This window comes from Protopterus annectens, chromosome 16.part0, assembly GCF_019279795.1.
Source record: "Protopterus annectens isolate FY-2018-M chromosome 16.part0, PAN1.0, whole genome shotgun sequence".
Lineage (NCBI taxonomy): Eukaryota > Metazoa > Chordata > Ceratodontiformes > Protopteridae > Protopterus > Protopterus annectens.
Window position 1 is genome coordinate 621,524,246 of NC_056750.1, and position 11,230 is coordinate 621,535,475.

The 11,230-nt window shown below is 40.7% G+C and overlaps 1 protein-coding gene across 1 annotated transcript in view; it reads right to left on the bottom strand.

The window, feature by feature from the left end:
• Nucleotides 1-11,230, bottom strand: part of GOLGA2 (golgin A2) — a 1,989,954-nt gene that overhangs the window by 1,237,758 nt on the left and 740,966 nt on the right. The gene's annotated exons all lie outside the window — the stretch shown is intronic.

An 11,230-nucleotide genomic window follows, 5' to 3' on the forward strand; every position in this document is an offset into this window, starting at 1 on the left:
CACACAACCAAAGAAGAAAAGCAACCTAGACAAATTTCAGACTTTTAAGGTTGGAAGACACACCAATAATGGTACAAAAGATTACCTGATGGTAAAGAAGAAAGGAAAGAAGGGAAGGAAAGGGATGGTACAAAGAGTTAACTTAAATGGTAAGAGGAAGAGAAAAATACCAACAATGGTAATACTAGATGATCTCTCCTCAGCTACCTTCCTAGACCTCTCTAAAGCTTTCGACATGGTCCCACACAAACAACTCATCTCTCATCTCAATAACCTATCCTTCTCTCAACCAGTCATCAAATGGTTTCAGAGTTACCTATCTGACTGTCAACAAGCAGTTGTTTGGCAAGACAACCTATCCCCCCCAACTACCAGTCTCCATAGGAGTTCACAAAGGGTCCATCCTGCAACCCATACTCTTTTCAATTTTCACCAAAAATCTAGCCTCAGCCACAACACATGGCGCACTCATACAATACGCACATGACTCAACCATCATCTGCACAGCCCACTCCCTACCATAACTGCAAAAAGTCACACAGGAAGCATTTTCTTCTATTGAAATTGGTTATCGGATGCCCAACAAATACTCAACCCAAACAAAACAAAATTACTAATCTTCCAACCCAACAAACTTACCCTAGACAGCTCTCACTTTATCACAGCAAAAGACAACACCATCCACACTACAGAACACACCAAATTACTAGGAGTAGAAATAGACAATAAACTTGACATTCACATTTCCATGACCATTAAAAAAGCGCACAAAAAACTAGGAGCATTATACAGAAATCAGCAACTACTTACCAAAGCAGCTAAAATTTCGGTAGCAAATTCTCATCTTATCTTTACCCTACTCTATGCCTCTCCAATATTTACTAATCTTAGACAATGCGATCTAAATAAGCTCGAAACCTGCTACGACAAAATCGCCAAATTCGCCACAGGGGCTTCCTACCATACTCACCACTCTCTCACTAGCAGAACTGGGCTGGCTAGAGCTCCCCCACCTCCTTCAATGGTACCAATTCACACTCGCCCACAAACTAATAAACCAACCACTAAAAGTACCATCCCTCCAGAATCTACTCCAACCCTACATAACCACGAGACCACTAAGACCCAGCCACAAAAACCTCCTACAGGTCACAAGAGCCATTAACTCTGCTGGAGAAGCATTATTCTTCTGCACTATAGCCAAACTCTGGAACTCCCTCCCATCCTCAATTACCTCTAACTTCTTGCACCCACTTTAAATCCTTACTAAAATCACACTTCAAAATTTGCCAGATATGCCCTTGCAACCCCCCATCTAATACCATCCACTCCCCCCACCCACTACCTCTCTCAGCCCCCTATCAACAACCTAATCTTAGCAAGCTTGGCTACTCATGTTCCCAGCTACCTACCACATAATACTAACTTCTTGTAGCAACAACTGCTAATGGCTGTTACGTACCTCAAAAACAGACTGTATCAATTGTTCTCTGATGAATCTCAACTACATTTTAACCATGTTTAGTATATGTCACCATATTTTAAAATTGTACTATGGTCTACAGCTGTTTTACATCTGTTTTCTTCTTGTCTTGCGTCCTTAACTGGACTAATGTCTACATTTAAATGCTATGTTTTAACTGTATAATGCAAATAATACTTAATGTGGAACTTTTCTCCCCGGGCCTCCCCTGAAAACGGACCCGTGTCCAGTCGGACTCTCCCGGTCAACAAATGTTAATAAATAAATAAATAATAGATAAACACAGATGTGTTAAAGAGCAATAGCAGGAACAGCAGCGGAGTATTACCAAGGGAAGAAATCACTAATAAAGCGAAAAAAGGGAAAAAAATTTACTTACTAGCAAAGAAAAGGCTTACTTGAAAACTGTTTAAACGCATCTGAAACTGAAAGCGACAAACGAGATCTGAGGTAATTCTGTGAAGAGCATTATGGGTATAAGCTTAGCTCGAGAATTTTTCGAGGGAGCGAGGTGGAGTAACGTCCAAGTCGGCTCCACGATATGGAAACGAACCAGAGAGTCAAGGATTGAGTGAAGATTGACAACAACAGATGATGTGTTTAATTTTAGTAGTGCTGTCTAAAAGAAAGTTGTATAACCCAGAACCTAGATAAACAACTTTAATATCTAAAGTAACTTTAAATAGCAAATATAATTAAGAAGGGGAGTAAATTTTATGTTAATCTTGTCAGGCTTAAGAAAAATATTTTCCAGTATTGTTTAAGTTTGATTAATAAAATTCAGTTTGAAAATTCCAGTTTAAATGCAAGTACAATTTTATCAGTAGAGATGACTGGATATCCATAAAAAAATAAATAAATGAGCATATAAGATCTTTTCCTTTAAATTTAAAAAAGTTTCATAATATGTATTTTCTATAAAATTTGAAGTGAATGCTCTGGAAAATTAACAACAATATTTTTTTAAAGATGGAATTATGAGCATACAGTTTCTAGACTAACAATATTGCTAATTAAAATCAACAGTCATTTTATAATTTTTAGTATAATTATTCAAGACCTACAATATGTTGTTGACTAAAATATTTGACAATATATGTGGTTTTATGGTTAATTTATGCATAGTACTTAAATTTTCTTCCACAGACTGTCATAATTATCAGCCTCTTCACACACAAAGTACAGTTGTGTACACTTAACATAAATGTAGATGTTCAAGTGTATTCACTGTTGCAGTCATCACATTAGGGTTATCCTTGCCAGTGTAGCCCTCGGTCAGCCCGAATACCAGAGGCTTAGTACTTCTGCGTTGGTTGCTGTCATTTCAGGACTGACGTCAGGTCGTCAGTAGTATAAAGTAAGGCAGTAAATGCCATTACATCAGTTTTTCTTGCCCTAACCTGTCAGGGGCCCCCAAAAGTAGGAGCTAAATTCTGGTGCAGGAACCTCACTAGAAGAAAGTAAATACCAATATGCCCCTTGTAAGGAAAAAGAAGAAAAAGGGGGATGGAGGGAGAGAAACCAAGACTGCAACAGTGAATACACTCGAACATCTATATTTATGACAAAGTATACACAACTGTATTATGTTCTTCGTGTTTCACTGTTGCAGTCATCACATTTAGGTTGATTCCAAAGCTGAGGAAATGGGTGGAGGCAGTCAAGGAAACTAGGGGCTGGCTAGGATGCCCTGCAAGACTGCAGAGGCAAACCCTGCCCTGTATTTGAAGAGAAGCAGGTGGAAATGTTTGGTAGAAGTGTGAATAGATGTCCAGGTGGCAGCCTCAAGGACGTCTCTGGTGGGGACTCCTCTGAGGAAAGCTGCAGAGGTGGAGGCTGTTCTGGTGGGTGAGTCCTGACCTCCTTGGGGGGAGGTTTTCCATGCTGTTTCTAGCAGAAATGGATGCAGTGTGCTATCCATTTGGAAATGGTTTGTTTGGAGACGGCTTTGCTTTCTGCCCCTGTAGCACAGCTAACCAGCAATTAATAAGACTTTCTGAAGGATTTAGTCCTGTTTAGACAGAATCTGAGCTGTCTGCGCACATCTAGAGAGTGCAGGATCCTTCCCCCCTTGTTCTGTGGATTAGGAAAAGGGTGGGCAAATGAATGGATTGGTTGAGAGCCACACTGGACACCACCTTAGGCATGAAGGATGGATTAGTTCTGAGGGATACCCTATCAGCATGGAAGATGATGAAGGGTTCCCACAGCCATGAGTGTTTGCAGCTCGGAGACTCTTCTGGCTGAAGTGATGGCCAGAAGGAAAGCTGTCTTTCAGGAGAGAAACTTTAGCTCCGCAGAAGAAGCTGGTTTGAAGGGGGGTGGGGCAGGGTGAGATTTTCCAACACAAAGTTAAGGTCCCAAGCTGGAGTTGGTGCTCTTCTGGGTAGCCTCAAGTTGCTAGCCCCTTTCAGGAATGGTTTGATCAAGGAGTGTGAGAAAAGGGGATGCTCAGTAGGGAAATGAGCAGAGATAGCAGAGCCATGAAGTTTTATAGAGGAAAAAGAGAGGCCACTATGTAGCAGGCCAGCTAAGTAATCCAGGATGAGAGGGAGGGAGGGCTGTGTCATATTGGCTCCCTTAGCCTGAATCCAGGTGCAGAACCTTTTTCATTTGTCAGCATAAGACATTCTAGTGCTAGGGCGTCTGGCCTCACGTATAACATCTAGAACCTGTTTACTGAGATTGGCAGACTGATCAGGGGTTAGGGAATAAGCCAAGCTGCCAAACTGAGTGTCTGCAATTGGGGATGCATGAATTCCCCTTCCCTCTGGGTCAGGAGGTTTGGAATCTGAGGAAGAAGCCATGATGGCAGTGGGGACAGGCTGCGCAGCAAGAGGTACCAGTGCTGGCAAGGCCAGTCTGGAGCTATAAGAATTGTCATTTATTTTGACCAGTACCCTGGGGATGAAAGGTAGTGGAGGAAAGGCATAGACTGATAGATTGACCCAGGGAAAGGACAGGGCATCCACTTTTCAAGCCATGCAGTGATGCTCCCTGGTGCAGAATTTGCTGCGCCGATGGCTGGTGTGGGAGGCAAACAGGTCAACCTTTGGGTGCCCCAATTCTGAGTTATTAGGATGAAGGCTCTTCTGTTGACTTGCCACTCATGGTGGTCCAAAAGATTTCTGCTTAATTGGTCTGCCAGAGAGTTGAGAGAACCTGGTAGGAATTGTGCTAACAGGTGGAGTTGCATGGCAGAGGCTGTGTGCCAAAGGGTCATGCCAGCCTGCATAGAGGGTAGGAGTCTCTCCCTGCTTGTTGATATATGACATCACAGTGGTGGTGTTTGTTTTGATCAGGAGAACTCCTGGGGAAAGAAGGGGCTTGAAAGCTATTAAGGCATGATGGACAGCCATCATCTCTTTCTGGTTGATGTGCAGAGGTATTTGCTGCGGGCTCCATTGGCCCTGTATGCACCTGCCGTCTAGGTGTGCACCCCAGGCATAGTCTGATGCGTCTGTTGTGAGGGTCTGGGCGGCAGGGAGTGGTGAGAAGATAGTCTCTTAGTCTCTTGTTGTGGGAGCATGCTGCTGCCCACCAAAGAAAATCTTTTCCGAGGCAAGGAATAATAGTTATGAGAGTCTCCAGGTCTTGAGAGTGTTGACATCAAAGGCTTTTTAGGTACCAGTGAAGTTTCCTCATATGCAGTCTGGCATATGGAATGAGTAGTATGCAAGATGCCATGAACCCCAGAGCTTGCAGGATCTTCCTTGCAGATAACTGTGGTCTGGTGGCTAGTTGAGAGAAGTAGGCTGTCAGAAAAATTTGCTTTTTTGGTGTAAGGAATGCCATCTGGGATGCTGCGTCCAGGCTTGCTCCCTTTTGGATGGGCACCTGTTTGGATTTCTTTTCGTTGATGGTGTACCCTAGGGAGGTTAGTAGGGACTTTACAAAGGCCAGGTGCTTGAGTAGCTTTTCCTGGCTGTCTGCCTGAATTAGGCAGTCTAAATATGGGTAATTCTGGATATTCCTGTGTCTGCAAAAGGCAATGGCCGGAGCCAGACATTTTGAGAAAACTCTGGGAGCAGTAGATAAGCCAAAAAAAAAGCGCAGAGAAATGAAAGTGTTGCGATCCCACCCTGAAACGGAGACATTTCCTGCATGATCCCCTGCTAGGAATGTGGAGGTAGGCCTCTTTTAGATCTAGGGTGGCTAGCCAAGCATCCTTGAAGAGCATGGGTAGAAGCTGCTGGAGGGTAAGCATTTTGAATATTGGGATCACCAGGAAGGTGTTTAGAATGGATAGATCGAGGATAAGGCGTCAGGTGCCCTCTTTTCTGGGTACCAGAAAAAGTCTGGAGTAGAAACCTTGGCCTGTCTGCTCTGCAGGAACATGCTCTACTGCCTTCATAGAGAGCCGGGAAAGTACTTGCTTTTGAGCCTCTGTCCACTGGTTTGGAGGTAGATCTGGGATCCTTTTTGGTGTTGGAAGGGTGTGGAAAGAAAATTTGTATCCCTGGGACACTGTTGAGAACCCAGCGGTCATTGGTAATGGTGGCCCAAGGTGCTTGCGTGAAAGTACAGTTTTCCTCCTAGGGGTAAGTGAAGTTGGGCAGAGGGAGAGGGTGGGGGAGGTAAATCATTCTGAGTTCTTACCATAAGGGGGTGGCTTAGAACTCCCTGGTTTTGGATTGGAGGTAATCTACTGCTTAGATCTCTGCATTCCCTGTGGCTGCTGTCTGCCATGCATGTCTTCTAATGACAGATCCGGTGACTGCTGCCCTGCAAGAAGCTTTTAGGGCATGAAAACCACAGTGCAAGGTGTGTTTAGTTACTTGACTTGCAGAATGCATTAACTTATTTATTTATTTTACATTTGTTGACCGGGCTAGTCCTGCTGGATATATGTCCATTTTCAGTGGAGGCCCGGGGAGAAAAGCTCCAAGACAGATACAAACAGCCAATAAGGCATTGTTACATAAGAATAAAAACAAGTAGATATAGAAGATATTACATTATTATATAATTATTATATATATATATATATATATATATATATATATATATATATATATATATATATATATATATATACACATATATTATTATAACCTCAGCCTGTTCACAAACTGCTTAACTTTGTATTAGCAGTCTCAGCATAATTGATTATGATCTAATAAGGATCAACAGCTGTTTTACCCTATTCTTTAGCCCAAATGACAATTGTCATTATTTTTTTTCCCTTGTTTATTATGATATTTTATTGATGGGAATGGTTCATATTAGTTAAGATTTGGAACACTCATTACCTTTTCAATATTGGGATATCTCCCATCAAACTATTGGTTGCAACTTTGGATCTCTGTGCATAGTGTACAGTTTTCTGGCTATATAGTTGTTCTTGTGGCACCTCAATACATTATACATTACTCAACTATTGCTGCTGGCTAGTTCCCTTGACTATTTGCCTCTACACAATAGCTTTAGGCTTTGGGCCCAATGTTGACCGCTGGTTACCTACTGAGGCCTATGGTATAGGTTTTTGATCCCTCTTGGTCAGTTTCCAAGCTTTTAATATATTTAATTTGGTCAAGATACTGCTTCATAAATGCTTAAGGCATTTGTTTCCTAATACATCATAAAGGAGCATAGCATTTACTGTAATTGGCCAGAATCTGGCTTTTGGTTTTTGGCTATTATTGTTCCTTTACCCAAGGATTGGTCATAGTCCAATGATACTGACGTAGCACTTTCATATTTCTGGATTTATGCTATTATTGTCAATATCTATGTGGATATAAATATATTTTTTAGTACACTTACAAGCAGTGGATTTTTGTTCCAATTGGTTCCAAGAATTAATACTATTATTTTTGTTAATCATTAGTATGGACCTACTTAGTTTGGTATCTGGCCTGTCAGCTGACAGAGAGGACCTTGGAGCATTTGGTCTGGGTCCCAGTACAGATAATGGTAATATCAGTGGTCCTTTGGGTCCAGAGTCCACTTGTGGTGTGGCCTTTGACCAGTTGCATAAACATCTTAGATCTTTAAGATCCAATGTATGGCATTCTAAGCTCTTTAAGGCTTATATGGCCAAAGGCATTACACCAAGAGGGCTTAGAATCAGAATACAGCCTCATGTGAGTGAGGCCGATGAACTAAATAGTCAATGGGCAGCTATTCAGCAACAGGCTACTATGTCCTTTGTTGAGGCTTTGGCCAAGTACCATGATCGAGTGGTTGACCGTGAGATCAATGTGGTCACAAAACTGTGCAACTAAGTACAGAAATTCGAGGGAGATACTTTTTTTTACTAAACATTTGAATAAGGTGGCAACTGATTTAAGTAACCTTGAGGAACAACTTAAAACTAGAAAAATTAAAAAATTCCAACGTGATCAGCTAGACTATCAGGGTGTCAACCCATTTAGCAATACTAACAAACATGTTAGATTTACACCCAATCAACCAAGAACTCCAAAAAGGAAAAGTCCAAAACTATCCTTAGAAAACGAACAGCAGACAATGGTTCATCTACTGATGATCTATCATCTTGCACAGACAGCGATATGCACCTAGCATCAGATTCACCGACCCCCAAAAGGACACAGGGATTTGTCCCTTTAGGACAAGATACAAACGAGGGGGGAGGAAGCACAGGAAAAATCAACAATACTCAAAGTCTTTTGAAACTAGCAATGCAGAAATAAATAAGAATGCAAATGTTTTGAATTTATCAGACTTTAATTTGTCACCTTTTCACATGTCCATTCTGAATAAAGGTCTTACTTTTATTCCTGGTTTTGTGGTATCTGAGGATGTCCTGGCACAAGATGTAATGTCTTTTTGCAGAACACTTAACCTTAAGTTGCAGTTTGGTGATTCAGATGGTAATTACAATCATGACACATTCTCATATCACAAATCACAATACCTCCCCCCTATGCACCAGTTTCAGAGCAGTATTCTCAAAGATCTGCACTACTGTAGCTCTGACACTCTATTTAAACCAAACAATTTGTCATTGGCCGAGAAGGAAGCAATCATTGAATTACAGAACAACAGGGATATAGTCATCATCTCTGCTGACAAAGGTGGGGCGGTAGTAGTTATGAATTGGTTGGTCCGATTATGATAATGAGGCCAAGAGGCAGCTTTCGGACAGACGCTACTATTCAGAAATGCCAATCAACCCCACTTTTAGATTTAAGAAGCAGATTGATGACTTTTTAACAACTGCTAGGGACGAAGGTATTATCACAGAAAGGGTGATGCAGCAACTTATGATTCAGGATTCTGCTAACCAATACATCTACTTCTTACCCAAAATACATAAGGATCCGGTTCATCCACCAGGCAGACCCACTGTGTCAGGTAGGGGATATATTACGGAACCCTTATCTATATTCCTCACTAGATATCTGAAACCTTTGTTATCCAGGGTACGTTCCTGTCTACAGGACACTACAGAATTTTTGAAAATCATTTCTGAAACCCAGTTGGAACCAGGATGGCTCATGTGTACACTTGATGTCAGTGCTCTATATACCAATATCCCTCATCAGGTCGGTTTGGAAGCCCTTGCTCATTGGTTACAAGTGGCTGGTTTATATCAGCCTGATTTCAATACCTTCCTTGTAGGCCTTGCAGAACATGTCCTTACTAACGATGTCTTTTTTTACCAGGATACTTGCTACTGGCAAACCAAGGGTACAGCTATGGGGGCATCTTTTGCCCCCATCTATGCTGACCTATTCATGGCTTTCATTGAAGACCAAATCATTTATGATAATAGCCATAACATCTACCTGGATGAAATTGACATTTGGAGGCGTTACTTGGATGACTGCTGGATGGTATGGAGGGCAGATGTGGATTACTTATTAGAATTCATATCCTATCTTAATGATAACAAATGGGGTCTACAATTCACAGTAAACTATCATGCAAATACCATCACTTTCCTTGATGTGATGATCAACAGATTATCTAATCACACTTTAAGCACACAGGTTTTCAGGAAGTACCCCGAATATAACACTGTCCTCCATGCATCCAGCTTTCATCCCCCCATATCGCAAGAAATATCCCTAAATCCCAATTTATAAGAATGAGGCAGATCTGCTCTCATGAATCTTCCTTTCAAGAACATAGACAGGACTTGACCAGGAGATTTAGGTCCAGGGGATATCAAATGGGACATGTTCTGCAAGCCAGCAATTGGGCTAATACACTTAAAAGGGAGGATTTGCTAACTTACAAATCACGGAATAAACAAGATTCTCAACCAATCAGGTTTGTAACCACCTATGCAAGGAATTTGGATATATTAATCTACAGCATACATAGACACTGGAATATATTACAATGTGATCAAGAGCTAGCCAATATATTACCAGACAGATGCCTGTTTTCATTTCGCAAAGGTAAGAACTTGGCATCTTGTTTCAACCATTACAAACATACTCATGACATCAGTTGGTCTCAATTTTCCCAAACCACTTTGACTGGTGAACCCCTGACAGGATGTTTCCCATGTGGTCACTGTATTAACTGTGATAAAGTAATCAAGTCCAAACAGTTCACAAGTAAAAATTGTGGTATGGTATACGACATTAAAGTTTTTGCTAATTGCAGCAGTGACTGGCTTGTATATTTGGTAACATGTACCTGCGGTTCCTTCTACATTGGGCAAACATCTCGTCCTCTCAGGCTGAGAATCTCTGAATATGTAAGTAATACAAAAAACAAAAAGCTAATAATGCTCTGTATAAACATTGCATGGTACACAAAACAGCAAAATTTACTTTCATGATTATTGATGTTGTAAAGGGAAATAAACTAAATAAAACAGGTTGGCATTCCATTCTAGATTCTAACGAAAAGAAATGGATTGTGAAGCTGGGTGGATTATTTCCACCTGGCCTCAATGAGCAATTTTGAAAATGAACCAATGGGGTTAATGATGTATGTATTTAAACAGTAGCATTTGGTCTCTCATGTTTACACTGATGAAGGCTGTGTTTCTTACCAGCCAAAAACGGTCTGGTTACTTGTTTTTATGCTGTCATAATCAATAAAATTTTTTTCCAGGTCACAGTTTGCTGGCTCAACGTGGTTTTTTGGATGTACTCTTGATTTTGGGGCCGTGCAACTGTCTTCGTGCAGGAGGTCTGGTTTGGAGGTTGAACTGCAATAGTGAAACACGAAGAACATCTGAAAATATGGCACATACTACCACACTTGAGAATCCAGCATCATTCTCCAATGTTCTGAGGATTAGCAGCACAAGCTGTTCTGAATTTGTATGGGTATCAAGGAATGATATCCATTTTACCTAAATTTATTTTAAATGAGCTTTACCTAGAACAACTTAAGTTGTAAGTAATATATACAGTATCTTGACAAGTAAAGAAAGGCATGTTCCAATTTAAGGATTATGCTAAAGGTATTTATGAACTTCTCAGATTTCAACTTAATTATGTCTGAAGCAAAAAAATCTATTATACTTAACATTTGAGTGCATTTTTTTAACTTCTCAATTTCATTTGACAATGGTGTCTGTATATCCTTGGTTATGATCATTTTTTGGTATATGAAAAACACTACTTAAATTCTAATTAAGACTCAATGATTCTTTAACAGTTTGGTTTATTAATAAAAAGAATAATGTAATGTTCACAAGGTCACCACACTCACAAATAAACCGAAATAAAACAAAATGATGACCGAGAAGGCGAAACAATAAAGCACGGACCAGTGCTGCCACAACAAGCCGAAGTTTAATCCACAAAGCACAAA